This window comes from Alexandromys fortis, unplaced genomic scaffold (assembly GCF_014885135.2).
Source record: "Alexandromys fortis isolate MF-2015 unplaced genomic scaffold, M_Fortis_MF-2015_v1.1 scaffold_133, whole genome shotgun sequence".
Lineage (NCBI taxonomy): Eukaryota > Metazoa > Chordata > Mammalia > Rodentia > Cricetidae > Alexandromys > Alexandromys fortis.
The window spans coordinates 4,573,240-4,590,470 of record NW_026068030.1 but is presented as its reverse complement, the minus strand read 5'-3'; the positions used below and the strand labels follow the sequence as shown (position 1 = coordinate 4,590,470).

The 17,231-nt window shown below is 43.5% G+C and overlaps 1 protein-coding gene across 1 annotated transcript in view; it reads right to left on the bottom strand.

The window, feature by feature from the left end:
* The window catches only part of Cntnap2 (contactin associated protein 2), a 1,600,222-nt gene that overhangs the window by 9,460 nt on the left and 1,573,531 nt on the right, over positions 1 to 17,231 (bottom strand). The gene's annotated exons all lie outside the window — the stretch shown is intronic.

The following is a 17,231-nucleotide window of genomic DNA, read 5'->3' as shown; positions in this document are numbered from 1 at the left end:
GAAAGTAGAAAAAGACAAGATCTCTTGAGTAAACTGGGAGCATGGGGACCTTGGGAGAGGGTTGAAGGGAAGGGGAGAGTCAGGGAGGGGAGCAGAGAAAAATGTAGAGCTCAATAAAAATCAATAAAATAAAAAAATGTGGGTTAAGCTATCAAACTCTGTTCCCCATGTTTATAGAGAAGGATTTTATCCTCTGAGCCTTCTTCCCAACATCCTATCACTTCTTACGAGGTAGTTGTCATCTTAAAGGAAGGGACGAATCTCAGTTAAAAATTTCATTTTGATATATAACTATGCTGTAATAGTAATGAGGGAGGGATAAATACATATTCATTGGTGAGCATGATTAAAATCAGTCTGTGCACGGTTCTTCAGCCTTCTGTGGAGCCTGTTTGTACCAGATAGCGTTATGTCAACTTGACACAAGCTGAACAAGTCATCAGAGCGGAGGAGCAAGAAAAAGCCTCTATGACACCGGGCTGTAGACACACCTATAGGCTTTTTTAAAATTAGTTATTGATGGGGGAGGGCTTAGCCATTTGAGGGTGGTGCCATTCCTGGGATGGTAGTCCTGGGTTCTAAAAGAAGATTGAACAAGCCATGGTAGACAAGCTAGTAAGCAGCACCGTCTGTGGTTTCTGCATCAGCTTCTGCCCCCCGGTTCCTGCCCTGCCTGTGTTCCTACCCTTGCTGCTTTTGATGATGAACTGCTGTATGGAACTGGGAAATAAATTTTTTCCTCCCCAAATTGCTTTCGGTCATGGTTTCATCACAGCAACGGAAATCATAACCAAGACACTCTTCAGCAGCTCTTCTGTGCAGATTTAAAAACTCAGCTGCCCACTGTCAACCGAAGCCTTAAAGCAAGGCAACAGTTTCATTCTTCCTTTCTCACAAATAATGGAAAAGAATATATTCAATACAGAAAGCATATTAAAGATGCCACACTCACTAGACCTTGGTTGTTGTTAGAAACCAATTAGTGGTTTCTAGAAACCTTTAGGCCATTAGAAACCTTTACAAAATCAAGCATATGCACAGTTCCTTTTATTTATTTATTTTTTCCTTTCATGAACAACCCAGTTTTTAGGGCTTTATTTTGAACTTAAGCCTGGTTATTCCAAAGCATGTGAGTACCCATTCCCTTGGGGCAAAGCTATTTTATCCTGGAAATTACAGCAATGACTACTTTGGTAGATCTATTTCTTTGTTATTGTCTTTCCCCCCAACATCCTTTTGGAATGTGTAGAGAAGTACGGTGACTAAGATACAAGCCTAGCTGTGGATGACAAGCTCACTCATGACATGTGCTCTGGTCTATTGTTGATATCCATGCCCTCTTGCCTTTCAGCTCCTTGGGAGAGCCAAACAAGTTTAGAGGTGCTAAAATACCAGGGAGTCTATATCTTGGGAAATTTTGTGAGTAAATCCAAATTTTGAGTGGTAAGATAAAGAGGTACTAATGAATCTCAGGGGCAGACTGACTTCCTGTAAGTATGGAGTATACGCAATGCATTTTTCCTGGATCCCCAAATGATAGAACATATGAAGTGTTCCCCTAAAACACTCATCTGTTGGAGGGTGGTCCTATTTGGGGAAGTTCTGGAAACTTAGGAGGTGGGATTCTAGCTGGAGGAAATAGTCCATTGCTTTTGGATCCTCGGAGACCTGTTGTCCCCGGTCTTCTGGTGCCTCTTCTTACTTCCTGGCCATCATACTGTAAGGTGTTTTTCTGTGCCAAAGGCCTCCCACTGTGTTGGAATAACACCCCTGAAATGGTGAGCGAGAGAACTCTTCCTTCCTTGAGTTGTTTACGCTGAGTATCTTGTGACAGACCGCAAAATAATCGCCATGTGGTGACAAGCGCCAAGCAAAGAGCCATTCCTGCTCTGATTTCATTTCTCGTGGAAGTCTCTGCATCTCCGTGTACCTCCCCAGCTTACACTCTTTCTGCTGGTCATTTCTAGTATTGTGCTCACAGATCAGTGCCCTCTTCTGCCCCCATGGACACGTCATGCAAGTGGTACACATACATACATACATGCAGGCAAACCACTCATACACATTAAAAAAATTAAGTGTCTGTGTGTATGTTTTATTTTTTTTCTGTTATTTATCTGACAAAGTAAAGTTCCACACAATAGAAGTAACCTGAACTGAAAATGCAAATTAGAACCCTGCCCCCAGCCTCTTGGTAGCAGATATCACCCCTAAAGAATCAACATGCCATCAAGAAAACGGTCATGGCCATGACAAAACTAAGAATGGAGTTAACTGTGGTTTTAAATTCCTCTGTGTTTGTGTTTCTAAACCATGAAAAATTAATAAAAAGAAGTTTCAATACAAGCATTGAAACTGGAAACTGACTTTGAAATGCACTTGGAAGAATAGAATATTGAAAAAATATATTTGAATTCTTTTCTCCAGTTTCTCCTCCATCCAGGGAAGCAGTGGAGAGAATGCAGAATAAGACAGAGGTAACTTCAGTGGTTGTAGTTCTTATTTAACGTTTCAAATATGAACACTTGTAGACTTCAGGCTCAGAAACAAATAGAAGAAAAAACCACATTAACTGCATATAAAAGCAAATCGAGACTATTTAACAAAAAACTCCCCCAAATGAAAGGCACTAAAAGCTTCAGGTTGTCATATGTCAGAGAATAAAAGGAAAAAAAGAGATTGGATTTGACATCACATAGAGAAAATGTCTCCATGGAAACCATTGGAGCTTCAGCATTAAAGCACTTCGACAAAACTGCTGCTATTAATTATAATTTAATTTAAATTGCAGTCTTGTTTTGAGGCAGCGTCTGAGACAGAATGAGTGTGTGTAAGTGTCTGTGCTTTTCGTTTTTCTCAGCTTCTTTGTTTTGTTTCTTCTCTTTTTGAATCTGGGTTCTATACCAGAAAGTATTGTTCTCAATTAATTTATTTCAGTTACTCACTGTGGACTGCATTTTGAAAATACATAAGAAGACAAATGGCTACCGTTAGAGGCACTGAAGACTCAAGCTGTCGTGCTGTCTTTGAAAGTGGATGCTGCTGTTCTCACAAGGAGACTTGGGCTCAGCAGGCTTTTGCAGGCAGAATAATGTGTGGCCTTGCCCAGGGGATTCTGGGTATTATCTTCCATCTTTATTTCCTGCTTTCAGTTTCTAACAAAAGCCAGCCAGCCAGAATGTCCCACTTCATTTGGGGAAGAGATTTTTAAATTTTTGCCTCTGACTTGACAATTAAACTGCATACTACAAGCTTTAGACAGGAGAGCAGAAACGGAGGCCACGTGTTTGACTAAAATCCCACGAGGAAAAGAGGTTCATTAGGTGAAAACAGAATAAATGAAGTTGTAGCCAGCTATATGTCCTAATTATTTTTTAAAAAATCCCCACCTCTTTATTAAAAGACTGAATGAACAATGCAATAAGCTTTATTGTATTCCCTCCTTCCATGTATAACTGATTATAAACCAACCCTCAGTTACTGTTAGATACTATTGGGAACATGTGTGGATTATACATTGTTACTTTGACACTTGGATTTCATTAGTCTCTCAACCTCTGTATCAGAGCAGGTGTTGATGGTAATTAGGCCAGAGCTGTGTGGCCAAAAGGTGCTCAAGTCATCTTTAGTCTCCTCATTTAGGATGCTTTTTAGGAATCTTACTGTAGTAATAAGCTAGAAGACGGGTTGGGGAAGAGAGAGAGAGAGAGAGAGAGAGAGAGAGAGAGAGAGAGAGAGAGAGAGAGATCAAATTTAGCATATATAAAAGATGTCAGTTGGCCATCACTCACTAGTGCTATAAGAAGGATCAAAGCATGCTACATAAGAGGCCAAAACTTCCAGGTGTGGGAGGAGGTTAGTGATTCATAAGGGGTCATGATGCTCAAGACTGGAGATTTTGAAAGCTCTTCGTTCTGGGGGGTGCCTTTCTCATTCTTAACAGACTATTTTCAGGTGTCCCTGGTCAAATTATTTATTACGAGACACAAGAGCCTGGAAGTCTCGGCAGATGCCTTCTGGACTCTAATCCAAGCTTGTTACTGTAGTTCTTGAACAAGGCTTGACCATCTAGGTTGGAGCCTCAGACCCAGGGGCTGTGGTGTTATGTGGTGTGAGTAAAAACCTCCAGAAAAGAAGCTGTGTCTGCAGAAACTGTTGGCCTGATTACAATTTCAGTCCTGTGGAAGAGCCTGGAATGTTGCAGTCCAGAGGCTAATTATCTATCTTGGGCTAGTTCTAGTTCTCCAGAACAGCCATTCTGTCATCTGCCCACCTCTGTGTGACTAACAGATACAAGCCTTTTGGGACCTGTTGATTCAGCAGACCACTGGCTTCCCAAAGCTAAGACTGTCACCAGACAACATCTGAGGCCTATAGAAAAGCTCCCCCATCTTGCTGTAACTGTACCTGCCTCTCTGAGGTACCCACCAGTGCATTTTAAACTTGCCTTGATTTATGACATTTTTTTGTTCTGTAGACTATAAAACCTCATGAAACTGCTTCCCTTTTGGAACACGGAATTTGGGCCAATCTACTCCTGTGTTTTTGAGCTATTGTCACTGAAAATGGTTTCCCTGTATGCTGAGGGCTGTGGTTTCCGTGTGACAGTGGGGGTGGGACATTCCCTAGTGACTTGTCACCTTTCTCATGGTTGAGGTCTGTCATCATTTTTTTCCCTTCCTGTCACAAGGAGCGCCAGAATGAAGAAGCCCATGTCTGGGGAAATGCGCTAAATCTGGGAAGAACCCGGCTGAGGGAAAAAGCCCTTTGTGCCACGTGGCTTGTTGATCGTGTTGCGTGGTAACAGGAGCCCCTGCGAGGAAATCAGGCCCTGGGGGGCAGGCTGAGAAAGCCTCCACACAGGGCGGTGTTCTGAGGCCTGGGGCTATTACTGTACCTCCTCAGCCCTTGATCCACTCCAGCAGAGAGCAATTGATTTTAGAGTTTAAAGCTTTCCAACAGGAAGGTGCATGAGAAGCATCGAGGATCTTATTAAAATTCAGATTCTGATAGCGTACCCCTGGCCAGGCCTGGGGGTCTGCACTCCTAACAGGCTCCTAGAGTGCTTGGATACACAGCCCCCTTTGAGTTGCCCAACTTTAGTTGAGACCCTCGGTGGTGGTGGTCCCCACCTCCAGCTGTTCTTCTGTATCTGTGTATCCATTTTCTGTGACTAAGAGGGAACTGAAATGAGTCCTTCTGAGCACTTGTCACCCATCCTCCACCACCGCATTTTTGTCTTTGATGATCTGCATGTTAGAATGCCCCCGCGGGGCCCATCTCCCACCATTCCATTTCTTTAGCTCCATTTCTGTTTATTGTTGTGAAGTCATAAAAGGGACACCGCTCTAAGATCTCATTACGAGTCTTCCGTGCTTTGAACTTAGGGGGCAGAGTCTATTCTAATCCACATTAAAAAAACAGTTTAAGAAAACTCAGGCAAAGAATTAATGAGCGTTTACCTTAGGTATATCCTTGAGATACTGTGGTATTCAGGTTTTCATTGCTGTGACAGTGGTACATCTGACACGAGCAAGGATTTATCTGGGCACTTTTCAGATGTTTCAGCTCTCCCTGGGGGGGTCTGGTGGAGGAGAGCAGCCGAACTCATGGCGGCCAGGATGGAGAGGGGTGGGAGGAGGGAAAGGGGGAGAGGGGGAGAGAGCTGTGGGAGGGGGAGAGGGGGAGAGAGATGGGAGGAGGGAAAGGGGGACAGGGAGAGGGGAGAGGAAGAGAGAGGGAGTGAGAGAGAGAGGAGTGAGAGAGAAGGGGGAGAGAGGTAGAGAGAGGGAGAATGGGAGAGAAGGAGGTGGGGGAGGGAAGGGGATAAGTTCAGGGAGGGAGAGAGAGGGATAGTGCTCGCCAGATTCGTACAGGCATATCTTCTCCTTTTAGAAAATACTCTGGAAATGTCTGCACAGACACTCCTGAAGTCACGTGTTTCTAGTCTCATAGGTGCTTCTTAATCCAATCCAATTTAGCGTGACCAGGAAGGTTAATCATCACAGATAACTCATGTCTGTGAAGGAAGTGTTTCAAGAAGGGAAAAATATTGAAACAATGGTGTGCTTAGGATCTTGATGCATTTAAGAGTGTATGAGAAAGAACACACACACACACACACACACACACATTTTAAATCCTGGGCTGTAGTTTTTCTGGATGTTATAGATTTGTTTTTTGCAAAGGATCCTTTCCTCTTTATGGCTGGGCCTTGCAAAGGCAGGGTTGTACAATGTTAGAACACCTAGCTCAGCTCAGAGTAGAAAGTCTACGCTTTGTGGACATATTATGGTATGTCTAGTCTCCTACTGCCTCTGAATAACCTGCCATTGGTTTTATTAGATGCCTGGCCACAGATCTGCATATTCACAAGCCTTGCGAGCAAATCACTTGTAAGGAAGGCCCAGCTGAAAAAACTGATGTTTTTTTCAGTGAAGCAGCTTTAAGAGGCCAGGGCTGTCTGCAGAGCTGTGGAAATGATCTCAGCTTTGAAGGAAGGAAGAAGTGACCAGTCACAGTGGATAAACCCCAAATGCGCATTGCAAGGTCATTTCCTGGTGCATTCCAGCTTTCTCCAGAAAAGGATTGGTGTAGTTGATAAGATGAAAGTCTTAGGAGGATTCGTTGTCCTTACACGCGCACACACATTCCTGCTTGTGTTGACAAACACAACCACGTGAACTATGCAAGTATCAGATGACTGTGGATGTCTGGAATTTCTTGCTTGGCACTCAGTGAAAAATCACTTCTGTCAAATAAAATCTAGTTAAATGATAGATTGGGCCCTTTATGAAGGTGTGTAGGTTCATGGCAGTATCTCAGAACTCAGATAAGGGTCTCCTCAGACCTCCCTTTTGTGCAAATTTCTAATAAATTCAGAGGTCACAATCTGAGTACAGAGACGTCTCTTTTGGAGATGGCTGGGCATTATGGAATGTCTTTTGCTATTGTCTGTCTTTTGAGAGAGTTGAGTGGACAGCAGAATGTATTTCTTATTTGTTTGTTTGTTTGTTTGTTTATTAAAGATTTCTGTCTCTTCCCCACTGCCGCCTCCCATTTCCCTCTCCCTCCCCAGTTACTCTTCAGCTGTAACTTGAAATCTCAACTTGCAGGTGATACCATCTATAGTTTGAGACATTGGATCCAGCCCTCCCTGTGAAGAGACCCTGTTCATGCTTGTGTTATGATTATTAACTCATCAAAAGATGAAACTGACTTTTTTTATTCCTAAGTTTCCAGGAACAGGAGGGTTTCTGAGAACACTGGAGTACAGCCAGGTTGAAGCCTGCTGGCTGATTTGGCTCCATACAGATGGGCTGGGGAGGTGGGCAAACCTAAAGTGCCTTTAAACATTAAGTCTGCACACACACACATTAAGTCTTTCATCAGTGCAGCCGGGTCCTGGGTTGTGAAGGACTCTTCAGCAGCACCAGTGCAAATGAAACTTTATATTATGCATTTTACATATTTAGAATTCCAAGACAATGTCTTTTCTTCCTGAAAGTTGACTTAAAAAAAAACAGAATATAAAAACCCTGTGCTAAATATATTTCTGTTTATTTTTAAATATATTTCAAAAACATCTTTTGAAATGTTTTCTTTTTGAACTAGCTATAGATCTCAAAAGACAACTAATTGTCTGTGCTTGCTGACAGGCAGAATGGTTAGTGGCCATCAAAGAGGTCTCTGGGAAACAAATTAGCCTGGGCTACTAAAGTGTCAGCCTGATGTTTTCTGCAGATTCCTCCCTGGCTCAGGCTTGACTCATTACACAGATAACATGATAAGCATCTAGTTTAAGACACAGCTTCTAACAGTGCCATAGCTCTTCTTCGTGTCAACGAAGTGTGGAAAACATTTAATTAGCTGTAGCAGCTGTGAGGATGGCTTCTCTATTTAAGAAGACAGGAGAGGGGAGAAAGAGGAAGAAAGAGGAGAGAGGTGTGGTCAGGCTACAACTGTGCCAACCTTCCGTTCCAGATTTCTCTATTCTATTTAAAGAATGACAAAATAGAGCAAAACAACTCGGAGTTTAAAAAAGGGGAATTCTTTTTGTTCCTGAAGTCAACATTTTCCAAAGGTGGTTAGCTTTCACAGAGCAAGAAGTGTGGCCTGTGAGGGAGAGAATTTACCAATGGTCCTGTGCACTGGGGGATCCTACCTGCTACGGTCCTGGCCTTCAAGGCACCAAATGTGCCTGCTCCTGCCATATTGCCATGAATGTAACGGGGGATTGCCAACCATTTTCTGATTGGATTTTAGGCCTAGAAGGAGTTCTTCCCCACCCCTCTCCCATATAATGTGTATTTGTTCTTTCGGAATTCCATACATGCAGAGCAAGTTCTCTTAACTGAGAACTGAGCCCTCCCCAGTCTCACTTGTCTGTTTGTATCTTTAAAATATGTCTGAGAGGGTAGTGACAGGGCTCACTGGGGAAAAGCACTTGTGCCTAGGCCTGAATTTGATACCCAAATATACGGGGCAGAAGGACCAAACTCTGCTGTCCCAAATTGTTTACTGACCTCTACATTCTTACACACACACACACACACACACACACACACCACACTTAAAAAAATTAAATCTGTCTAAAACTGTCCATTCAACACAACTTGTGTCAGCATTATAGCAAAATCACAGAAGTAATTTCTAAGTTACAGCTAATATTACTTTTGTTCAAATCCTTTCCAGTTTTCTAAGTTCGATTTCCCAAGAAAATGATTAACCATTTTTATCTTTTCCAATGAAACTGTATCCACATTCACATGCATTTTTGTGTTTGCTTATGCTTTACATAATATAGATTAAATTCTTTCTGAAAAATTTGTGTGTGTGTGTGTGTGTGTGTGTGTGTGTGAAGTCAGAGAACGGCTTTGTGGAGTCCTTCCACCTTAGGTGGCTTTGGTGACTTGAACTCAGGTCACTAGGTAATATGGCAAACATCTTTACCTACTGTGTAAATGTCACAGGCGCCCAGATTTCAATTCTTTAAAGAATCCTTGTGATTGTTCTTAGGCAAAACCAAAAAAAGCAGAATCAGGAACTGTCTCATTCTTGCTCATTTCTGAACAGTCCGGGTAGTGTATGCAAAAATCACTCGGAGATCTCAAGACAGGGAAGCAGTTCATTGTTATTGGTGACTGCGGAGAAGAAAGCCTTTAGTGTTGGCTCGAAACTTCACCTGGATAAGATATTTTTTTTTTTCTGCTTTACTGGCTATAGGAAAGGACAGAAGCCAATCTGTCAGCAGAGGTAGAATTAGCATTTCTAAATGGTGTTTGCTAGTCCCATGAGAGGACCTCCCAGCTGTGAATTGAGGTAACAGTCTTTTAAAAATGATGAGCTAGCTAAAGAAGCCATGCCTTGATGTGTGGAGGGCACCCTTGAGTTGTCCTACAGGTCTATGACACGACAGGAGTCAATGACACTTCAAAGATCAGTATACAGGGCTCAGCCACAGAGTGCCTGCCTACCCTTCAACAAGGCCCTGAGCTCCATTTCCTTCACCACGTTGACAAAGTGTGCTGGTGTCCGTTTGTAATCTCAGCATGTAGAGAGCAGAGGCTGAAAGACCTGAAGTTCAAGGTCATCCTTGGCTATATAGGATCGTTGAGACTGGCCAGGGCTATCTGAGACTATTTCTAAGGAAAAGAAAATGCAGTGCAGTCATGTGTGGCAGGGAATAGATGTGTGGTCCCAATTATTCAGAATGCTGAGGCAGGAGATTCATTTGAAACCAGAAGTTCAAGACTACTCTGGACAACATAGTAATAACTTGTATTAAAAAAAAAAACAAGCAAAACAATAATAAAAATAACAAAGGCTACAATATAGAAGAAATGATGAGAACAAGGATTAATGGAAAGAGGAAAGCCCTGTCCACAGCTCCATTTCCACTGGCCCCTACAACATTCCTGTGCTACAGGAATTAAGCAACTTGAATATTGTGCCCTGCTGGAGTCCCTGGTTTCTGCCACCAACAGAGAAGTTGCCATGGCAATAGGTACCAGAGGGTTGTGCCCTCTACTTAGCCAGCCCCGGGTGACAGAGCTAATGACTGAAATGCCTGTCAGGTGCAGACTTGGGGAAGATGGGAAAGCTTCTAAGTGCTTTGCCCTGTGGGGAAGGGGCTGGAGACTGGCTGATCTGAGAGAACTGGACAGGATCGTACCCTGAAAGGTTTTAGAAATCTATTGTAAGGAAAGAAGAGAAAGGAGAGAGAGAGAGAGAGAGAGAGAGAGAGAGAGAGAGAGAGAGAGAGAGGAAATTCATTCTAGAAGATGTTCAGTACAACCAGAAGAGACCAGACAGAGTTGCCCCCATCTCATGAAGCATCAGATCTTGTAACAGGCTAGAGAGTAAAGGATAATTTAGGGTGTCAATCACTGATGCTGGACAGTGGACCAGCCACTGAGGGGGAAAAAGTTGGCTTCCTACCAATTTCCTTTCAGTGGAGCAAATACGTAGATCTTACCATCAAAACAAAATCATTACAAGAAATAGGGACTAATTCATAAAGCATATTCCGTATGGAGAAGGCAGTAAGTAAAACCCCAAAGGCATACAACACTAACATTTATCATGTAAATACTAGAGACTTCTACAAAGGAAAAAGTCCATACATTAAAAAACAGAAATTGAACTAGGAAAACATTCGAATAGGAATTATCTCATGACAGTTAATTTTCATTTCTTCTTGATTGATTTAGAATCACCTAGGAGACTGAGATACACCTCCAGCGTATCCACGAGGCTCTATCCAGCAGAGATGAAATGAAGATGTACCATGATGGGCACAGGTGTACCCATCATCGAGGTTGGAGACTTGGGTGGAGTAAGAGGGGAAAGGAGACAGCCTGAAAGTGCCAGCATCTCCCTCTCCTCAAGCCACGCACCCTGCTCAGCTCTGTCCTCTCTACCACTGGATTCTCTTGGAACATCAAACAAAATATCTGCTTCCTCCCTTATGTTGATTCTAGAAGGTATTTTGCTTACAGCAATATGAAAGTAACTAAGTATATTACTTAATATATAAATAATCCGTACAAGCCAATTCATAAGTGACCAACAAACCAATAAGAAAAACATGAACGTCCAAATAATCTTTAAATGAAGAATATAGTAAGCAGGCAGCTTACAGAACAATAAACACAAATGATACATATCCATGCACTAGGAAATCTAACCTCTTAATGAAAATATAAATTAAGACAAGAGCAAAATTGCATTATCCAATAAAACACAGCAAAAGTTAAAGGGATATTATGGGGCACTAGTTTGGTTGAGTACTTTGGAAAAAGTGAACTGTCATTTGGACTATTTCAGAAGGAAGTTTGTAATAACTACCAAAATGAAACATAAGCATATCCTCAGACGGAAATCACTTACAAAGCTATTTACTATGAAAATAACGTAGGAACAAAAGGCAAAGTGTAAGGAATACTATCATTAGATGTAGAAATCCTTATTACATGTGCAGAAAGAGGAGAAATTGGGACATTGGCACATTAGCTAATGGGAATACATGCTTCGCACTCGCGTAAAAGTGCTGTGCTGGTTACTGAAGAGGAAAATGACAAATAAGATAGAACAAAGATTAAGTGCATGAAATAAGCGCATTAATTATGAGCTCTTAGCACAACGATGAGAAAAGAAATGAAGTTGTAATTATAAAAGCTGGAACGATTACTTTTAAGTGCTTGCAGGTGGTAAAGAAAGCCAAACACCAGCTTGTATTTAGGAAGGAAGCTGAATAGATGTGTGAAGTTTTTAAATGTTCATTATCTCCATAACTCCTTTGCATATGAAGATATAAAAATATTTTATCTTCAGATGGTAGAAAAGAAATTTGGAATATGGACAAGAAACCAACTCATTAAAAAAACCATAGCATTGGGGCTGGGGAGCTGGCTCAGTGGGTAAACTACTTGCCAAATGAGTGTGAGGGCTGGAGCTCGGATCCCTACCACCCATGTCAAAGCCAGGTAGACTTGGAGGCCATCTGTAATCCTAGCACTGAGAAGGTAGAGACAGGTGATCCCAAGGACAAACTGGCAAACTAGGCTCGCTGGAATCAGCAAGGTCCAGATTCTGTCAGAGAGGCCTCCATCAAGCAGAGAGTGAATGAAGATACTCAAGGTTAACTTAGGACCTCTACACACATGTGCACAATGTGCATTCACACCCGCACACACACACACACACACACACACATTCAAGCACACCATGCATAAATGCACACACACAGAGAACATAATCACATCCACAGAGGCAAGATGCTTTCAGACAGGCATTATTTTCAGTGGTAAAGGGGCTGATGTGGTGACCAAAAACATGGTTCCCAGTTCCTAGAGAGACTATTATGGGATGTAAGGGGTGGGGTTGTTACAATGAACAACCTCAAGTACCATGTTATATGGGAGCAGATACATGCTCCTAGGAGGGCTGCTTTCCCAAATGCTCTGGAGAGCTGCCAGAGTCTATGGGGAGTTTGGGTGCTCAGCCCTGGTTCCCGACACATCCTGCCCTTGGGGTTGGGCATGAGGGTTAGAGTGTCTGTGAGGATTTCTGGTAAGGATGGTTGAGTCTCAACCTCCGGTTCATTTAAGGGCTAGAAGTCAGACAGCTCAGGGTTACAGTGGTTACTGTGAATTCAGCTGTTAGCGCCTTCCGAAGGCAGGTTTCTTGAGGCTGATGTTTCACTGTGTGAATCATGCCAAGACTGTGCGCAGTCAGGGCCTGTGAAACAGTAAGAAGCCATTATCTTTCTAACCAGAAGACCTGCAGGAGTGAAGCTTATCGGTTGTAATGATCTTCTGATAGAAATGCCTTTGGTCCAATTCATTGTGTGACAAATACCATGAATGGGACTATGAAAGGCTCTATGGAGTGCACACACACAGCTTGGCATGCCCAGAAATGTGTGGTAGCTGACTCTTGGACTCTTGCTTTCTGCTGTTTGTTTTGCTTCTGTGTTTTACAGACTGCGGGCGCCATCTGTAGCCATCTCTTGCTGGCAAGTCTTTCTCATTCCAAGGAAGTAAAATTCTGAATGTGACAGAGAGAACACCAGACCCAACAATTCTAAGAGGTGACTCACAGCAACTGCACTCTGTGACCCTTAAAGCAAGACAGACTGGGGTTGCGTTTTCTATCTGATAACGGCTCTTCTAAAAGCATTTCCAAGAGTTGATTAACAAGGAGTTTCCTCATGGCTGCAGCAAAATGCCTGAGCAAAGCAGCTTAAGGAAGGAAGGGCTTGAAGGAGCAGCATGAGGGAGTGGACATGCTGCATCTGGATCCAAGCACTCCAGATGAGTGCTGGGGCCCAGTTCTCTTTCTCCTTTTCTATTAGTCTAGGACCCCAGTCCATGCCCACATTCAAGATGGTGTTTCCTCCTCCATTCGACCTCTCTGCAAATGCTCTCAGACATACCCAGAGTGTGTCTCCCAGGCGATTCTAAATCTAGTTGATAAAGAAGATTAGCTACTTTATTTCTTTATTTTTCTGGGGCTGGAGATCACACCTGGGCATCACACATACCAGGCATGTGTTCTGCCACTAAAGCAGAACCCCAGCCCTGTCTTGTTTCTTTCCATAACCTGCTTTCAAGGGCCGTTAGAGGAATCCCTCAGATTTGGTGAGTGATTCTCAACCCTGCTACATACCAGTGCCACTTGAGGAGGTTTTACCTACAGACACTAGCAAGCTATACTCATTAGCTTTAATTACTCAGAGCACAGAACCCACAATGACATCCCGGGAATTCTACAGTGCCCCCCAAGGTAGAGATCAACACCAGATGAGCACTTCAGACTTCCTCATACATGTGGCAAGCCACCGAGGACTTCTGGGGCCACCGAGGACTCCTGGATGAAATGGAGGTGCTGACTCGGTCCCTCTTGGTAGGATTCCTCCTCTCCACCAAGCTTCCAGGTGACTTGAGGCTACCAAGTAGAGGGTGTTATTCTTTCGGTCCCTGCCCTAGCCACGCCCACTCCCATAACCTCTGACCCGCCCATCGCCATCTTGGGACCCCTCCTCTCTTTCTGCTTCCTTGGCGTGCGCACGCGTTTTCTCTGTCTCTCTCTTCTTTTATCTCTCCTCTCTCCTTTTATCTCTTTTCTCTGTCTTTCTTTCTCCCTCTTCCTTAATAAATACTTATGGCTATTTCCTGTGTTTACGTGTCTGTTAGGCTTGCAGAGACGAGAGTGCAGCTGCTGGCATGAGGAGCCATTAGGAATCTCAGAGTTAGTATCAGATTTATAAATTAAATTAAAACTCTGTGTGTGTGTGTGTGTGTGTGTCTTTCTGTCTCTGCCTCTGTCTGTCTGTCTTTGTGTGTGTGTGTTCAGAGGCCAATACCAGATATCTTCCTTAGTTACTCTCTGTCTTAATTTCTGAGACTGTGTCTTTCCCTGATTCTGGAGCTCGCTGATTCCTCTAGGCTAGCCAGTGGGCCCCAGAGCTCACCCTGTTTTCATTGCCTCATGTCTGAGATTATAAATTCATACTGTCATGCCTGATTCCTCTTTTTCTTTTCCTTTTTGTGGATGCTAGGTCTCGAACTTGGGTCCTCACGCTTGCAAGGCAAGCATTTCATTGAATGAGCCATCATTCGAGTGCAGTAGATTCAGAAAGAAAGCTAATTAGAGCTTCTGTTTCTGAGAAAGGTGGAGAATTCTGGAGGACAAGGCAGCCACATGTGTCTCTTTAGGATATGTTTTCATCCCAGGGGAGTAAACCTATCAGAACTCCCTTCCCGGGAGAGACAGAGACCCTCATGCCTTTATCTCTCATCTGTTCCAGGAATCCTAGTAACAGGCCATTGTAACTTGTTTTACCCCCCTTTGTAAATGGTCAAGAGGCCTTTGATTTTTGACAGTTTGTAAGTTACATCTTTTAGATGCTCCTTTTTTTGAAACGACAATGTTTTTTTGTTTTTTCTTTTCTCCTGTTGCTCTATCTTTTATTATCTTCACCCCTGGGCCTCACTGAATTTAAGAGGGCAGGGGAAATGCTTTCCTCCTTATTTGTCTCATTGGAGGCTGCTGTGAAATAACCACCCACCCTGGCTTCTCTTTGTTCCTTCTTCTCCCTCCCCACCCCCACCCCCCAGCCATCTCCTGATCCCATTTACCTAAAAGAATAAAGATGACATCATGTGACCTAAATAAGCCTTCTGTTTCACAGTTTGAAGGAAGCATTCTACTCTTCCTTCTAATAGAGTTCATAAGACTGGCATTTAACAGCAAATGGTGTTTCCCCAATTATAGAAATGGTTTGGGATTGGATCTAAATTCCAACTGGCTGACTTGTCTTCCTTCCTTCCTTCCTTCCTTCCTTCCTTCCTTCCTTCCTTCCTTCCTTCCTTCCTTCCTTCCTTCCTTCTCCCTCCACCCTTTCTTTTTTCCTTTCTGACAAGGTCCTGCTGACCCAGGCTGACCTTGAACTTGGAATCCTCTTGCCTAAGCGCTACAATTACAGGACTTGGAATACAGAATTTAATTTGAGTGTTGAATACCAACAGAAATGTTTTCTAAACTGTACGCATTTGCATGAATCAATCAGAAGCAAGCTGCCATGAATAAAGCATCTTTTAAAGTCCCCGAACTAAAATAGTTTTGTCTCTACAACCGCATTTCACAGACCTTAAAAGCAAACAATTGGCTAATTAAGCCATAATGAACATGAGCTCATCTTGGCTCAAGGAAGCATTTATTTTTTGAATCCGGTTTCCTGGCAGAGGACCCCACATGCTCACAGCTACCCATAGCCACTCCTTGCAGTATCTATCTGCAGCGCCCCAGAACCTGCGCATTTCAAGGCAGCTCCCCAGCTGTTCCCCCTCACACATGCAGGACTGCATCTGAGGAATCGCTCTCTCTGTGACCCTGACACATGTCTTTGTGCCTGTTAACATTTTCCATCTTCCCTTTCTTTCTAATGCAGCAGAATGCTTCCTTTGTTCAAGCCAGCCCAGGAGGAAAGCCCAGCCCGCTGAGTGCCCTTAACAACACTCATGAAAGGGAGTTGCTGGGAGTGCCCTTGGCACATGGCGCTCTCATCATGTTATAGGAATCCCTAAGTGAGGAGCAGAGAGGGCTGCTTAGTCTGTCAGTCGGCTCTCCTGACAATGGGACAGTTCTGGCTTCACTAGTCTTCCAGGGACAGTCCTAGGGACAGTTCCAGGGACATCACCGCGGTGATGGCTGCTCTGCAGCTGAATGCTGGTTCAGGCCTGCAAGGTGATGAAGGCAATCAAGCGTGCACTGCTGTATGATGGGCTGGGTGGGGTTTGGAAGCTTCCTTGGACATTCTCAAACAATCTAGCATAATAACCATAATGACTATTAATATTATGACAGCTAAATATTTACAAGCTTGCCATGAATCTATGATTGTTTTAAGTTATGATTTTTTAAATATATATTTTTGTTATATGTGTATGAGTGTTTGCAGTGCCCCAGAGACCAGAAGAAGGTTTCAGATGTCCCAGAACTGGACTTACAGATGGTTGCAAGCCAGTACTGGGAGCTGGGAACTGAACACCACTTCTCTGCCAGAGCAGCACACGCTCCTAACCACTGAGCGCATCATCTCGTGTGCAATTCTTGTGATTTCGGTCTTCGTGTCCCTATTTTAGGAATGGAGAAACTGAGGAGTGAGGTTATGGCAGCTGTCTGAGTTTAATTTGCGGGTAAGAAGCAACAGAGGCGTTGGAATTTGGGCTTCACTCCCATGTTGCCCTGTCTTGTGAACTCTTTGGGAGTCACTAACATCCCTGGTCAGTTGGGGTTGCTTGGAGACCACCTGAGTCCTGTATTTGCAGGTCACTGAGAAATTTCCATGCCACTTCTCCACCTCCACCTTATCAGTGAAAAGTCAGGGTTTAGGTGGGTTATCTGTGCTGTCAACGGTCAGCCCAGGAGGGCTGAGAGCAGAACTGTAGTTCAAAATTTGAATTTTCATCCAATTAACTTCACTACTGATACTACTTCCTTTTGTTTGAACCCGGTGCTTTCAAATTGCATGTCTTAGCACCTGCAGAAATGGGGCCAAACCCACAGGGCTGTCTGAATGTCAGGGGCGCTCAGGACGGTGTGGCCATGGCCTGGGCTCTGTAAGCTTAGATGTAGCTCTTTCAGATTTAGCCATCTGTGATCCTCATGGGAGGTGAATCCCTGTGCTGTTTTGGAGGGAAAGTGGGCAAAAGTGAGGACCCGAT